The 17,303-nt window shown below is 42.5% G+C and overlaps 1 long non-coding RNA gene across 1 annotated transcript in view; it reads left to right on the top strand.

The window, feature by feature from the left end:
- The window catches only part of LOC104862550, a 26,885-nt gene extending 9,842 nt beyond the window's left edge, over nucleotides 1–17,043 (top strand). The window contains exon 4 of the long non-coding RNA XR_780357.1: nucleotides 16,798–17,043. This is a non-coding gene — a long non-coding RNA (uncharacterized LOC104862550). The remainder of the gene's footprint in view (nucleotides 1–16,797) is intronic.
- The last annotated feature ends 260 nt before the right edge of the window (nucleotides 17,044–17,303 follow it).

The raw sequence follows: 17,303 nt of genomic DNA, 5'->3' as shown, positions 1-17,303 counted from the left end.
AAAAAAAAAAAAAAAAAAAAAAAAAAAAAATTAGAGCTTTTAAATGGGAGAAGGAGCTACTTAAGTATAGAGTGAAATTCTAAGAGTGTGTTTAGGGAAATCTTCAAGGCCCGTTTTAATTGGAACATTATGAGAAACAGGTGAAGATTTGATAACAGACATAGTAAGGCCTTGAATGTTAACCAAGGATGGGAACTTCATTCCAGTGGTCATGAAAAGCATAGTAGGTTGTTGAGCCAAGCAGGTCTTTAAGAAAAAAAAAAATTCAAAAAAAAAAATTGTACAAGTGGCATGCATAGGATGTGCTGGAAACAGTCCTGGGGCAAGGGGTGAGGGGATTGGAAAATGCTGTCATGTTTAAGGGGTGAGATCCTGAGCACCCCACCCATGTGCAGGTGGGACCACAGGGAAGGGCTGGCAGGGCTCAACAGGTTGAGGCCTCAGCACCCACAGCTGGCAGAGAGGAAGCTCGAAGGGCAGCAGTATGTGGTTTAAGCTTGGACACAGCCAAGACTGGGTTTTCATTTTCAAACAGCTCCCATCTGAAGGACCTCACTGTTTGGAGGAGGCAGTGGCATGGCTTACAAGCCTTGAGCTGAAGTCACATCTGTGTGTTTTAGTCAAATTGTCTTAAGTTCAAAGACATCTGATAAAAAGCCTTGAAGTCCCCTCTGGTACCTCCATTCAGTACTCTGCCTGGGAATCATTCGTCTCTCTGCTCACTGGCCTCCCCTCAAGCCTCACATAGGTCTCTCTCCAAAAGGTTGGAGGCTTCAGCGTGCCTCCTTCTATGTGCAACTGAAATCCATTCTACACTATTGTGTGCTAGCTGAATGTTTCAGCTTGGGAACATGAAGTTAACTAAGAATCAGAGAGTAAGACTGAGCTGGGCGTGCCAAGCCTCATTAACTGTGTGGCTTGGTCACGGTGCCCGCCCATGAGAATGTCAAATGGCAGCATTGTCAGGATGAGACAATGTAACTGTCTCACTGCATTAACAGCCCATCAATCCCTGCAGCCCTCATCCCCCTGCTGCAGGCTCCTTGGGAAGATGGTATATGAAGCCTACAGTGGGCTTGGTAGGAAGTAGGCTGAGATACACCATCTCCAGATTCTACTGATCAGAGAGGTGGTGCAGACTGAAGAACGCTGAGACCTTGGGCTTCATTCCATGCCAGAACCTGGCACATCCCATGTCGCGTGTGTAAGTAAACACACAAGAAAGTGACTCCAGGGGAACTTGATTTCTGCAACACCAAAGCAGCCTCTTTTGTTATCTTAAGGGACTGAGTGATTGTGTGGAAGCAATGGTGAGAGAGGGTGAGTCTCAAATGCTGAAGAAGACGCTAAGATTTCAAGACAACTGTGAGTGTCTGACCTGCTTAAACATAAAGTCTTAGTGCTCTGAAGTGGAGGCTGAAATTCCCATTATCACATGTCCATTGCTCTGAGAAATTGCGTTTTTGGTCGCCAGGTAACAGGTGACCTCTTTTCAAATTTCTCAGGGTGAGATAATAACTGAAGTCACTTAAAGTATCCTGTATCCTGTATATGCATTCTTTTCTAGTTTGTTATTAGTTAATAATGTTGTTCAACATCTACCCTATCTATAATATATGCATGATAGTTTTTCTGTAATACATGCATGATAGTTTTTAATATTAAAACAATCTTAAGTAATGTCACTAATAGTCTCGATTTTAAAAAAGAAATGGTTCAATTTATTAAATATCATATTTTACTTGCTCAGGTAAAAAGTGCTCTTTGTACCTATTGCAGATTCATAAAGAAGATGTCTTACTGTTGTTATGTAAGTTTTTCTCTCATTTAAAAAAAACAGCTATTAAAAAGAGAGGACTACAAAGAACTGATGACATACAGAGTTAGCGAGCTGGTCCAGTGGCCATGCCCTGGGACATGGACTTTGACGTTTGACCAGTTATGTGTTGACAGAAAAGAGGAAAAGGAAGATTTGAGGTATGGAGAGGTGGCATCACTGTATTGATGACCATGGTGGGTGGCCTTAGGCAAGCAGTTTGAGGGTCCTCGAGTCCTTGAGAATACAGATAAAGAATGCACACAAACATCCCAGACTGACAATTGTGGAACCAAAGATCTTTTGGGTTTGGAGCTGTGAGGTGTATAATGGTTTTAAGCAGTGTCTTCTCCATGATGCCAAGCCTACCACTGTCTACCTAGTAGTCTCTTTTATCGATTCAAAGATATAATAGCTCATGTCAACATATCCCAAACTTATTTGACCACTGTGCACTTATAAAAGTATACTTAATGAAAGGAACAGCAAGCAGGGGCTCAATATAAGGTGAACACTTTGTTTAAATTTTCATTTGGTGGTGGCAGAGCTGAGTGAGACACTCTATTTCGGAAGTTGAGTGTGGGATCTATGGAGTCAAACAGCCCAGATTCAAATCCGGATTCTCTTGCTGACAGTTTATGGCTGTGTATAAATGATGTTAACCCAGCTGGGGATGTAGCTCAGTGGCGCTCTGCCTGTGTGGCAAGTGCAAGGTCCTGAGTTTGGTTCCTGGTTAAAAGAAAGAAAAAGAAAAGGGTGTTAACCCATTTACTTCAGTTCTCCTTAGCCCCGCCCAAACCAAAATTTGTCTGTCTTTTGTTAAATTAAAAGCTTTTCTCTTGTACCCCTTGTAGCTCAGAGTTGGAAGGTATGAAAGCATTCTGTTCACTACCTATCCTCACCTCCAGTCTATTTACCACTCACTTTTTAAAAAATTTCTAGCCTTTTAAGACTCAGCCAAATACCATTCCATGAGCTCTCCCTTCTCAGAATAATCCCTTGGGAAGCTCCTTATTTTGTGTTCTTATTCATTAAGAATAAGCACCCAGTTCACCATCTTTTACTTTTCAACTCCCGCCTTGTCCTAGGCAAAGTCAACATCTATATGGGCCAGGAAGCAGACATCTAATTTCTTGGTTCCTTGAAACGTTCATGCCCAATGACCTTCCCTACTTCAGCTGAGTCACAACTCTATGAGGCTGGATCACATCATTGCCAGGAAATCCCCCGTCTCCAATATTGGGAACTGGAATATCCACTTCAGTAGTAAGTGCAGCTGTTGTATTTGCATTGCTCCAATCCTTCCACTGCACAGGGGCACTGATCTAAAACTCTCAATACATCGAGACCCATTTCCCTCCTTCTGACTTCACCTTCCCACTTCAACCGCTTCATTCTTTTGTTGTGTAACTTTAGTCGATTTATATTCAGATCATGTCATATCAATTACTTCTTACTTTTCCAAATTTTACTTACCTTGAAAAACCTTAGCCCTGATAGATATAAGCCCCCGTCTCCGTGCCCACATCTAAGCATCTGAGTATCATAGGATAAAATAAACAATGGGTCAACCTGATACACTTAATTATAAAATGATGACGACTGTCTTAGCTCAGGTTTCCTGGAAAGTGATTCTGAGAGATTTGTGAGTGGAGAATTACTGCAGAATGGCCTTTGCAACACTTCTAAAGGAGGTAGATGTGGAGGGAGGAGAGGAAGAAATTGAACTGTGATGTGGTTGTAACAAAGGCCTTTGTCCACCTCGCAAGCTCTGGACTGAGACAGCTCTGCGGTGTTTTCCTAGAGTGAGGCAAGAAGGTTGGCAGCTGTTCCTCCACGTCTGTTAGTCATTAGATCAAGGTCACCTCCCAAATGCAAGGATGATAAACTCAAACCCTTACCTGAGGGCAATTTCTAACACGTGGCTCAGCTTTAAGCCTTAACAGCTAACATTCTGACCTGGAAGTCAAGAGCCTAGGTCCTGAGTTAGGATCCTGGTGACACCCACCATACTTGCTGCAGTACATACATTATACACTTACCTCCTCTTTCCCCCGTCCGTAAGCAACTCCTCCAAGACTGGCTGTGTTCATTTCCTGAAGAAATGGTTGCCTTACTTTATCTGTTTGAGATTTCCTTGTAAGCAAGCATTTCTGTGTGACTCACCTTGTGAAGAGACCCATACATTACCCTCGAGGGATGTAAACCCCTGGTCACCTAACTCCTTCCTGTTGGGCCATAGATACTCCACCTTAATTTACCATCAAAACCGAGTAGAAAAGTGTTACCAAGAACTCTACTGGAGAACCAGATGTGGCGTCACACACCTGTGATCCCAGCACTCTGGGGGACTGAGGCAGAAAGATTGCAAATTTGAACTCCACCTGAGCAGTTTAGCAGTTTAGACTTAGCTAAATCCTGCCTCAAAATAAAAAATAAAAATGAGCTGGGGATGTAGCTCAGGGTGAAGCTACAATGAGTTCAATCCCCAGTACTTCAAACAAAACCAAAACCCAAAACACCACCAATAGATAAACAAATGTATTTCCCTCTGTCCACAGTGTCTCCTCCTGAATGCTAGGGTTAATTAAACTTCTGGGTGGTAACTACTTTCCTTGTCTACTGCTCTTGATGTATACAATACGCCCAAGCTGACTGTAAGGTAGCAGTGGCCTGTTTTAGTGACATTCTTGCTCTGTCCTCAGAGGAAACTTTCACATCAGGAAACACAAAATGTTACTAGGTGTGCCGTTAAATAGGACCTCTCCAACTGCTACTCCTCAGTTTCTTGACCTATTCCCATATGAATATATACAGTATGTATAAAATGGTTATTGATTTAGGCATTGTGGCAGCACATTGTTCTTTGGAAGAAAGACTCCTTATTATTTCAGAATATCACAGCCAGATTGGCATCTCACCTATGTCTTTGAATGGTTACTCTATTGCCTTATCATATTGGCATTTTCTTTGAGGTATAGTAATAGGACAAGCACATCCCATGGCTGTGTGCCCTCCTTTGTAATAAAGGAGCTCCTTGTTGATGTGATGGTATGCAGGATCTCATGTTGGTGGATTAAACAGCGAGCATTTACAGAGTGTGCTGGCTGAGAGTCTGGGTAGCAGAGGCAATCCCCATTTTTAGGATGTGTGTTAATACCATCAATTTGAACACCTGTTACCTCCAAGGTGAACACAGTACAGTGCAGTCTTTAGGTTGTTCTCTTTCTGAAAGATGCTCTAATGGAGAAACAGCAGTTTTCTCTGCTGATGGCAAGGTGGATATGGGAAGATTCCAGAGCTATCTCAGCCTTGGTAAGCGAGAGCTCACTGGAAAGCCTGTGCACAGCATCCATTCCTGCCATCCATTCCTGTTCATTCTTCTTGTGATCCTTTTGTCACAGTCGAAATACTGTCAACAAAGCCTGGTTGTTGTTAACAGGCTTAGTTATTCTTTCTAAGGGCAGTTGGCCTTCAATATCTGTGGGTCTCTTATCCAAGGATTCAACCCAATCAAAAATATTTGGAAGAAAAAATATCACAGGTACAGGCTTTTTTCTTTGGGGGGGGTCAGTTTCCCCAAACAATAGAGTCCATCCATTATTTATGTATTCTTTCCATGTATTAGGTGTAATAAGTACTCTAGAGGTGAGTTCAAGTGTATGGGAAAGTGTGTATAGGTTGTATGCAAGTAATATATCATTTTGTGTGGGTGACTTAGTGTCCATGGATTTTGGTATTCGAAAGGAGAATCCTGGGACCAATCCCTCCAGGATATCAAGGGATAACTACTTATTTAGTGCTTCTTGGTGGAGGGAGCTCTGTGGAGAACACTGACATGTGATATGAAGGTATTAACATTATGGGCCACTGATTACTCCACTAGCTTCTCTGCCATTCTTTCTTGTCCAATTTTCCAATTTGTTTGCCTTTTTACAATACCCTGACCAACTGGTCACACCATCCATTGTGTTCTTAAGGCCACATGCAGTCTTATTTCAGGTCACTTCTGGTTCTAATGGCAGCAGGCAACAAGGTGTATCACTGAAACTCCTGCCTGCTGATAGGAATTGTTTCCATTGCTCTTTTAGGACCACTCTGAAGTAGGCTGTAGTGCAGCAGAAGTCTATTTACAGTTTACACTCATCCACCAAACCAACCCATCCATGACCATGTTCAATCTTTTCTTTCCTGTATCAGGTAGTCGTCGTCCAGATGCACTATAAGCAGAGAGGTGCTGTAAGTATGAGCGGAAAGAGATGCCGTTGTCATATGAATGCAGAACACAGGAGTCTGGGCCATCTGCTTCTGCACTTACTTGAACCCTCTGACTTGCTTGCGCCTGACTCTGCATTACTTCCACCTTCAAGGGGGTGGCTGCTGAGCCTACCTAACTTATTTGGTGGATCTGATAGAGGGTAGTTCGTGAGGAACTATTCTGGCAGCAAAGCCAGTTGATGTCCTGTGGTCAGATGTTTAGTTTCTAGCAGTATTTTTTGACCTGCTGGTTGTTTCCTGAGCATCATATTTGTCTCTGCTGTACATGGCATGACCTTGCTACCTAACTGGAGAGTTCCCCATTTTGATTCTCCTACTGAGATTGGCTCTGTACTCCACATGGACTTTTCTATCCACAGTGTAAAGATTTAGGTGTAGAATGTTCTCCTCCCTAAGTCTCATGTATGCAGAGGTGGATATTTTGGAAGATGACTTGATCCCAGGGGCACTGTACTCACCAGTAGCTGAGTGTGCTGCTAGGAGATGGGGTATTGTCGGAGAAGGTGGGGCACTAGGAGCATGACCTAGAAGGGTGTATCACCCTCCTGGCTCCCTCCTTCTTTCTCTACTTCCAGGGTGCCATAACTTGAGCAGCTGCCATCACATGACCCTTCCATCATGCTGTTTCTGCCTTGGAGCCAGCCAACCCCTGGAAATGTGAACTGAAATAAAGTGCTTCTCCTTTGACTTGCTAGTACTGGCGTTGTGCCTCAGTGCCAAGGAAAGTGGCCAAGACACCCAGATGCGTCCATCCACAGTCAGTCAGGTCTGCAGTATAGGCTCTAAGGCTGCTGTTTTACCTGCCTGACCTTCTGCAGCACTCTTTCCTGCTCTGAGCTCCATTTAACCATGCAATGGATTGTTGCAGTATTGCCAAGGGTAGCACATGCCCCCTCAGCACCAGAACAGGCTTGGTAAGCACCACATCTTATTACTGGGGTATTGGCGAAACAACAATTCGCCCTTTATGTTGACAGGAATGTCTCGGCATTCCCTAGAAACTTGGCCCCTAAAATTTGCAGTAATGTGACAAGTCTGTTAATCTTCACAACCCTCTGTGGATCAGGCCTGCATCTGGCTGCCACACTGACCTTGCCAATCAGCATGACATTGCAGTCCCCTTGCTTTAGGTTCCAAAATGTCACCACCTGGCCTCTGCCGTTATCTGACTCTGCCACCCCTGTTATTGCTAGGAAATTTAGTTCCATAGTAGCTTCTCTGCTTATAACCCTTTGCCACCAATGAATCTTTCAAGAAGTTGGGTGACTGTATGTATTAGTCAGCTCTGGAATGCCATAACAAAATGCCACCGGGTAGCTTAAATAACAGGTATGTATCTTCTCATAATTTTGTGGGTCCAAGATCAAGGTTCTAGTCAATTCAGTTTCTGGTAAGGGCTCTTTTTCCTGTTTACAAAGAGTTGCCTTCTTGCTGTGAGCTCTCTTGTCTTTTCTTATAAGGACACTAATTATTTGGGTTTAAGGCCCTACCTGTAAGACCTCATTTAACCTCATTTAACTGCTCAGAGCCCTGTCTTCAAGCAGTTACACTGGTGATTAGGGTTTCAATATAGGACTCTGGGGAAAGCACAGTTCAGTCTGCAGCACTCACACACCTATACGTTTCTTATTGTTTCATTAAAGGAAGTATCCTGCGGACCCTCCCATGGAACACAGTAAATGGATTTTTTTTTTCTGGCTTTGCATTGTGTGTCCACTCTAGAAAGGCCACTTCTCTTGGCTTTGATAGTGCTCCTTGCATTATCTGCCACTACGATTTTGGCATCTCTACTTCATGTAGTGGACCCATGCCTTTTTACAAGACACTTTTTTCTCATGTATTATTAGCACCTTTCCCCACAATTCTTGCCATGATGTTCAAGTCTATGTCCCGAGAGCGTACTCCGACGTGAATAACTCTTTCCTATCCAGCTGCAGATTCTGCCGCTCCCGTCCGGCTCTGATCCAGTGTCTGCTCTCCCAGCCACTGCTGCTGTACACCGACCACACCCCGCAGCACCTTTGAGAAGGGGTCCCTTTGCTTCCTTTGTAGGCCCCGCACTTCCCCAGTTGGGTAATACTGAGATGTGACATTAACTATAGGGCGGCAGGGTTATGTTCTGAGGGTATCTTTTTCAAACAGTCTTCTGCAATACTTTTTTAAAAATTAATTTTATTGGTACATTTTAGGTATACAACATAATGACATCCATCCCTGGAAATTTGGATCTCTACATAATCTATCTTGGTTCTTATCCTCCCGCCATTCCCCTGCCCTCCCTGATGCGATGCTTTTAAATAAGAGGCAGGGAGCATCAGTCTCCGATAAGAAGTCTGGCAGTTCTGCAGAGTTCAGGAGAATCTGGAATTTCAGTATTTTTGAGGTCATTAACACAGATATCCTCTCCCAAGACTCGAATTTCCACCCCTTCCTGACCACTCTCTGACCTCAGTACCATAGACTTCTGAGGCTGAGAATTCAAACTCCTCTAAACATTTTGCTACTCTGGTAATAAATCTTTAGGCCTGACCCCTCTCAGCCTCTCCCTCCTGCAGCAGGAGAGGGAAGTCTTTTTATATTCTGCTTAAGAGGCCCTCTGACTTTCAAACTTTGCCTTAACTTAGTGCTTAATCACCCTTGGCTTTTATTATCTTTCTCTACTGCATTAGTAACACCCATCAGTGATATAGCCATTTAATTCCATAGATTTGAAACTGGTTATTTTCTATAACTTCTCAAACCCTTAAGCTATTCCACCCGTCCATGCTGCGTGTTCTACAAGTATCTCATTCCAGTTCACCACCATAAAAAATATTAATAACTGTGCCAATGCAACATTCTTGGAGCATCAGGACTGCAGCAAACATCACTAGAGGAGTCTCACCTACAGCTGAGTTTATAGAGAGGGAGGCACAGCTCCAAAACCATGTTTTAAACGCCATACTGTGATGCAACTGGCTTAGGTCATCTTCCCTGAAAACAGACTTTGAGATGGCACTTTGGATACAGGAGTCTGCTGAAGTGTGCCTTTGGGAGCCCTACCTGTAAGGGCTGGAGGGATACAGGCCCAAGAGGAAGAAGCCTTTGAACTGAGCACAGCTGCAGCTAAAGCCTCAGTATCACCGAAGGCAGCAGGGTGCAGAGCTGGTCTTGCAGAGTTGTCCCAAACTGGTGTTGTCCTCACTGGTACATTTGTAGTTTATAATATTTATACCCATCTTAGGAAGTAAGTACATGTATTTAATTCTTTTTTTCTCCTTCTCCTCTTCCCCCTCTCCCCTCCTTCCTTCTCTAGGTTCCCATCCCCTTTGCAAAAGACGTATCACCCTGTTTTCCACTTATTTTATTTTAAAAAATTATTTATACGCCATGTTTCTCACTTAAGAGACATCATGTAATGTTGAAGTTTGCAGGTCTGATTTATTTCATTTAACAATATGGTTGCATTTTGCATCCATTTTCCCATGCATCAGCCTTTCACCTTCTGGTTTTGATGCCTTTGGGACTGCAGTTAAGAAATTATCCCAAACTAAAAGTAATAGATTTATTTTCCAACATTTTCTTCTATCTGTTCATGTATTTATTTCTCTTGCACTCTAATGAGTAAATTCTTATAAGTAACTACGACAAAATGTCTCATTTGTCTAAACATAATTAAGTCTTATGGACTTAGCACCTTAAATTTCACAGTTGTTACATTTGCATTCCTCAGGTGGCTGTTGTGATTTTAAAGCTAATTTTCCAAGCGAGAATAATAAATGTTTAAAACTTACAAAATGGATTATAAAAATGATGATTTGAGACTATCCAGAAAAATAAGTAGAGAATTATAAAACTCAAAGTGAGTTATTCAAGAACAATGTCATGTCAGATGTGTCTTTTTCTTCCTTCCTTCCTTTCTTTTTTCAGTAAAGATTTTACATTGGTAGATTAGGAAAATGTATTTCTGGCTTTCATTTCTGTATTCTGAAAAAAGTTCAGAAGGTCACATCATATACTATAGCATATCATACCCCAAGATGTATTAAGAAAAAATAAGAGGATTTTTTAGGCAGTTAATAACTTAGAAAAGGATCCAAAAAATCAGATCAATTATAAATTGGAGAGAAGTTTCTAGTAAACTTCCCCAAAGCTCTAGTTTAAGTTTAGTGCTAGTCAAAATTTTAGCCAGTGACTTCTGTGAAGACAGAAGCCGTAGTCATCAAATTCATGGCTGACATGAATTTCGGATCATTAGCAGATATTCTGAATGACAGAATCAGGTTTGTGAAAGTTCTCAACAAGCTGAAAGAATGTAATGAATTTAAAATAATGAAATTTAACCAAGGAAAATTTAATATTCTACAGTAGGTTTAGAAAAATAATCTTACAACCATACGAAGAGATTGTTATAATGTAGAAGGGAATTATAGTGTGGAAATTATATATACACATATATGAGTGAGTATAAATACATATGTATTCAATATGATTGAGAAATATGGTCAGTACTTATATATTTAAACAATTTATTACACTAAGAGATACATCTTCATTAATCTCCCTCAAAACGTTCCTCCTTAGCTTCAAACACATATCCCACAGTTCTTGCCACTTTCTATAGTTCTGAAAGTTGTTTTTGTTTTTTGGTACATGTCCTTAGTTGCACTCTCCTGGATGCTCTGATACCTTGAGTCAATTCAAAATGTTTACCTTTTGTGGTCATTTTGACTTTGAGGAAGAGTTGGAAACTATGTGGTGCCGGATTCAGTGAATAGGGTGGATGAGGACGCACAGAAATGTTTTTCAGGCCTGTCTTTCCATTGGGTGGCTTTTGGCAGCAGTGTCCACCATACTTTCTGTCACACCTTGTAAAGACACACCTTGTATTGTTAATCACCTTTCGTATGTCTGTCTGTCTGTATGTATATGTATGTGTACACACACATACCTCTGTGATTTAGATCAAAGTAAATTCGTGGTGGTCAACCAAAAGTAATCAGATTCTTGGTAACACAAATGAAACCTCACTGGCCATAGAGATAGAGGCTGTCATTTTACTCCATCCTGTGCAAGATGGGTTCTGTACATCACTCTGCTAGACCAACTGGAAGGAGGGAATTCAGACTGGTGAAAAGCTAGAAAATCTTACAGATAGGGAAATATTTTGAAAGGTGGTAGTGATATCTTGCCCCAAAAAAGTAAGCTGAGAGACACGGGTAGTCTGGTTGCAGACATTTGAAAGACAAAGGGGAGTAAATGCTTTGAATTTATTTTTGCTCTCATTGTTAGAACTAAGACCATGATTTGAAAGCTACAGAGAGAGAGAGAGAAAGAGAGAGAGAGAGAGAGAGAGAGAGAGAGAGAGAGAAAGATGAAAGGAGAGGGAGAGACTTAGGTTGAACATAAGGAAAAATCTTCTGTTGAGAGTTAATCCAGTGCTCTGCCATGGCATGAAGTTGTCCTGGGAGGTAACTGCTTGTGTCTAGATGTCCCCTGAAGTCTCATGCAGTCTTAGGTGGGGCTTTTTCAGATATGGCTGAATCTAGAGTGTGTGACTGATTTATGGTGTAATGCTAGGATCAAGGGTGAGTGATTAGTAAATCAGTAAAAGTAACTAAGTAAAAGTAAAAATAACTAAGAGAAGGGACTGTGACAGTAAGTATCCTTGACCACTGGAAAGGAACTGGCATAGACTAGATGATGCAATATGCACATGTAAGAAGGGTTCAAACATCCACCGCCCTGGACATCAGAGCGAATGGGGGTAAAGTTTACTTTTAACCCCAGATTTTATCTCAGTGAACCAAAGGCCAGAATATCTGGTGCTTTTAAGCAAGTTATAATTGGAACATGATCTCCTATTTAGAACACAGCAAAGGTAGACTGGAGGTTGATGGAAAGATCACAAAGAAGAATCATTTTAAGGAAGGGTCCTTTTGAAGGTACTTTCCCTGGCCAGGTTCTCTGTGAATATTCCTGAAATCGAAGCCATAGCCAGAGTACAGCAGCTCAATCCACTCCTCTTCCTCCTCTTGAAGCTGGCAACACCTGCCCATGCTTTCTTTGCTCAAAGTCAAGCATTTGAGAGTAAACATAACTCAGAATGTTTTTCCTCTAAAGACGTGTGGTTGCTGAGGGGTTAATAATGACTCCTATCCGTTAAATACTTGTTGCAGGCCAAGCGCTATGCTAAGCACTTGATTATATTTAGTAATGTAGTCTTCAAAACGGCCCTGTAAGTGGCTGGTGTCATTATTCTCCATTTCCGGATGGGAAACCAAGGCTTGGAAAGTAAACGGTTGTAGTAAAGTGGCAGAGAATAAACTTCAGCCCAAGTTGTCAAGCTAGGAATAAAATAATCTGCATTATTAACCACAGTAAAGCACTCGTTCTGCCTGGCAAAGAGGAGATTCTGGTTATATGAAAGACTTCTGGCAGCGGTGTTGTTCATCTTCAGGACCAGCTGGGCAGGCCTAAGTGTTGCGTGGACCTGGCTTTGGGGCAATTGAAGGAACCCTTGTTTAGTGTTGACCACAGTCTGCTTGCATAAACTGAGTCTTGCTTATGTTGGCTCATTTGCTAAGAATAACAACTACATTTGCCAAAGTGGATAAACATAGAAAGACCAAGGGAAAGGTGTGGGAAGTAGAAAAAGCCTTTTACTGATATCTCAGAAAAACCTCACACTTACTGTTTTTTCCTTGTTATGAAAGTAATATTTTGTCCTTGTAAACTAAATTAGAAAGAACAGAAAAGCCCAAAGAAGGAGGTGTCACTTTTGTATCACTTCACTGCCCAGAGATCCAGTGACCACTGTGAATGGACACACTCTCTCTCTCTCTCTCTCTCTCTCTCTCTCAGCTGTGCACATATTTTTATATAAAAATGCAAGCATTTGTTATAAAAATGCAAATACTCTACAGACACTGTTCTGTAGCCTCTTTTTGTTTCTGAATGTATTGTATTGAGCATTTTTCCACCTCATTAAGTTTTCTTCTACCCCATTATTTTAAATGGCTACATCACATTCTGCTGTATGGGTATACCATAACTGGTCTCAGCTGTGCACATATTTTTATATAAAAATGCAAGCATTTGTTATAAAAATGCAAATACTCTACAGACACTGTTCTGTAGCCTCTTTTTGTTTCTGAATGTATTGTATTGAGCATTTTTCCACCTCATTAAGTTTTCTTCTACCCCATTATTTTAAATGGCTACATCACATTCTGCTGTATGGGTATACCATAACTGGAAACTTATTTTTCACAAATAGATAAATGACTCACATGGAAGATCTCCTGCAGGCCAAGCACAAAGGCTTTTAAGAAGTGGTAGAGCAATGCTAAGGCCAGGGAGCAGGGCATTGCTTGGAATACTTCAGATCTGTCTAGGGCTTTAAGAGATGGAGGTAGAGAGGGAAAGTCACGACAAGGGGAAATTGCCCAGGATTGGAGAGCAGAAGGGAGGTAACAGATTAGAAATGTTGCTGATTTGGGAGAAATGATGGGATTTGGGGAGTTTTCAGGGGAGAGAGGCTGTTTGGGGAGACGAACAAGAATCCTGGTCTTAACAGAGGGCACATGTAGGGCATGGTTGGGATCACTACCGAGAGAAGCTGAAGACACAACCCTGCCTCTGGTCTGCTGTGTAACAGTCCATGTTTATGCTGTTCCTATGACTCCAGGAAGGAGTCTTTGCCCAAGGGAAAGCCTAGACATTGGATGTAGTCCTAAGGGACAATTACCTAAGTGCAAAGTACCAGAGCTGGTAAAAATGTGACTCCAAGCTTATGTCTCTGGGAGATGCCTCAGTGAGCATTCCTCATCCATGACTGGGGAAGGCTGGTGGGAGAGAGAAGGAAAGGGCGGGCTTGCCCCCCATATCAAAGTGTGTAGAAGCCTTCATGTATCCTCTCCTCCTGATAGTCATTTTCCATGGCCTGGGGACCACTCTTTGCGCTGTTCTATACAGGAGAGGCTGAGGTCTCCAGGTTTGAAGACAAAATCTCTCCAGGGTGCTGATGGGAAGAAACCTGAGAGGGGACTAAAAAAAGAGCCCTTGTGGCCAGGGCTCCTAGCCCCTAGCAACAGGAAGCCAAGGGCAAGTCCCTTAGGAGTAAACCTGGGGACCTGGAGGTTTTAGGTAGCCAGAAGGAAGTGCCACAGGAAGTGGCAGAGGCATCACAGAAGTGCCTTCTTTTAAAAAACTTGTGGCTGAGGAGGTTCTCCTCAGTCCCCCGTTTGGTCAATCCCTTTGCACAGGCTTGAGGGGAGTATTTTCCTGGGCTTTTTAGACTGGGAAGAATCTCTAGGAATCATCTGGGGGCTCTCATTGTGGTATAAAAGGATCTGTCTGTACCAAGAGGGCTTCTGGGCTGAGAAAAGTAAAAATATCACATGCTTTGATCCTGACCTTCATCTTCTCATTGATAAATACAAGAGATAATAGTAAAAGAATAGTGTACGCTTGGGAATTAAACAGCCAAATTCTGTCTTTCGGAAAAAAGAGGTCAGTTCAACACCATTTTTCTCTGTTTGGTAAGTATGGTGTGTGAAAGCTAGGACTCAGGCCTCTGGCTGCCATTTCCCCCAACAAATTTCTGCCACTCAAGGCCCGAGACCTTTGCTTTGAATGCTCATCAGTCCTGTCCTGTTAACTGAAGTCAGGGCATCCAGCTCACTTTTCACCATACAAGATGGACTGGTCCTAAATCATTCTGGCCCCTCCAGCCCATCCTTTCTCTGTGATCAAGCTGCATGGGAAAAACAACACATCAGAACAATGTGCAGAAATCACAGAATCAGAACCACAGAAAATAATTTTACAGCCCAAATGTTTACTGGCTTTGACAAATAAATGCACCTGTCTCCACAGCAAGTGTCTGGCTGTCAGAAGGACAGACAGTCGCCCCAGCCTGAGAAGGCAGCCATTGAAGAGGTCTGTCTCACAGGAAGGCACAATACAATTGATTAGGCTCCTCCTTACCAAATTACCATCTCACTTCAATTTTACCTCCCTGAGTTTGCTCCCAGATCGCCTTGACTGGAGTTTTGGGTGTTCCCAAACACTTCAGTTTCACAATTATGGATAATCTCTGCATTTACTTTCATGGTTGCCTAATCATTTCCATTGTGTGTGGATTTTACTACGTTTAGCTCTCAGGGACAATTGTATCCTCTCATTATCTAGTTCTTGGGGCTCTCAGCATCCCACTGCCACCGCCTGGAAGACTGCAAAGGTAGGTGGAAAGCTGTCAGAACTCCCAAGTGTTATCCACATACTGGGATATATCATCATTATTAGTTGTTAAGAAGAAAGCCATACATCAGAGTTCAGCTCCTAGACCAGGGCCTATCTCACAAAAGAGATTTCTTCTCTCTCCCCTGGATGTAAGGGCAAGAAACTATTTGGGGAAGATCAGGGTGTACCAACTTGATCATCAGTGTCTGATATCTGTGTTCCAGATATAACCCTTAGGTACCCAGTCTGGTAACTGTTAGTTCCTCCCAAGATTATTGTAGTGGGTTTATTATAGCTGCCTGCTGAGCTGATATAGAACACTAGCCAATGAACCATCTAAATGTTTATTTAATGTCTTCTAACTAACCAGGTAAACACAGAAGGAAGGCCACAGCCTAAGGTTACGGTTGTGGTCTTTGAAGAGAAAATCACCTGAGTGTTGTTCAGCAGAGATTATTAGCAATGGCAGGTCATGGGCTTTTCTTATGAGGCCATGGGGCAGGCTCTTTGCTTTGCTCTGTCTACTTGTAGACCTTTTCTTTCCAATAACAAATGATTACTAGCAAGGACTCTGAGGCAAGTTTTTCTTTTTATTCTCTTCTGTTTTCTTTCTTCTTCCTTTTTTTAAAGTACTAGTTATTGAACCCAGGTCCTTTGCACTGAGCTACAGGGCCCTTTTTTATTTTATTATTTTTATTTTGATTACATGGTCTCTCAATAACTCATTAAGTTGTTCAGTCTGAGCTTGAACTTGAGATCTTCTGCCTCAGAATCCCAGGGTGCTGTGATTATAGACGTGTGCCGCGGTGCAGATTTTCTTTAGGGCAGTTTTCCCCGTTTGGCATCCTTGATCTGGACACAGTAACAACACTCCTGCAGCAGACCTTACCATTGCTGTTGGCTCCATGGGCCACTCCAGGTGTCCCAGCTGACAGCTGTCTGTGGGCTTCCAGGAGAAGATGCATTGGCTCTTTCTCTCCAAATCTTAGAAAGGATTGAGACTCCTTATCTCTAGGCCTTCCTATGTTGCACAACTCAGCATTCTCTCTGAAGGGGCTCTCAAGGCCAGTCTCCCTGGAGGAATATCCCTCCATCCAGCGCTGGACCTCCCCTGCCATCTCTTGCTAATGCTTTTGGCTGGACACTTAACAAAACAGGAGCATCATCTTCCAGTGAATAGTGTCCGGTGTGGGGTGTGTGGAGGGAGAGCTTGTGTTGTTTGTTTCCATCGCACACATTAAAATCGATGGTGTTTGCTCATCTGGCGGAATGACAACTCATTCCTCTGGACAGGCTGGCTTCACAATTGCTTGTTCAAGGGGAAATCTGATAAGAAACAATAGTCTGCTCTTCGGGAGCATTAAACCGTTGTATTCTAATTTAAACTTCAGGTGCACCGACTGTCTGGTTTGTCTTCTCCTTTAGTGTTTTCTTGTTTTTTCACATTATTGATTTTTGATTCTTTCTCTTTTGAAAAGAAAAGATCCTCCAAACCAACAGCCCGGATGAGAAGATTCATTAAGGTCATCACAGACTGTCTGAAAAGGCAGAGACTTATGCATGCAGCTTGGCTGCTATTCAGATGTCAGAGAGGAGGAGTCATCAGCCATTTCCCAAGCCCCTTGTGAGGGAAGAGGAAAGGACAGAGCAGTCCCTCGGGGCCCTGCCACAGTGCTGCAGAAGTATGGGGCATTGTGGGGCAAGGCTATTCTTTGGACTTTGGAAGAGGGTGGTTTCAAAAAACCATGTGGAATAAAAATTGTCACCATCAACACAGTCCCTCTACTGGTTGAAGTGCTTCTGTTTCCCCTGTTCTTTTAATGCATTACTTTATTTAGAATCACAGAATTGTGCAGAAAAGAATGGTAGAGAACAGCTCTTTTAAATTGTGTGTATTTCAGATGAGGAAATAGAAGCCAAGAGACATGAAGTTTCTCGCCTGAAGCTTCTTCTTATTCCTGGGGCATCCTGGTGCAGGTGACAC

Source organism: Fukomys damarensis, unplaced genomic scaffold (assembly GCF_012274545.1).
Source record: "Fukomys damarensis isolate Sample0158 unplaced genomic scaffold, DMR_v1.0_HiC HiC_scaffold_18, whole genome shotgun sequence".
Taxonomy (NCBI): Eukaryota; Metazoa; Chordata; class Mammalia; order Rodentia; family Bathyergidae; genus Fukomys; species Fukomys damarensis.
This window is presented reverse-complemented; position numbering and strand designations above follow the sequence as displayed.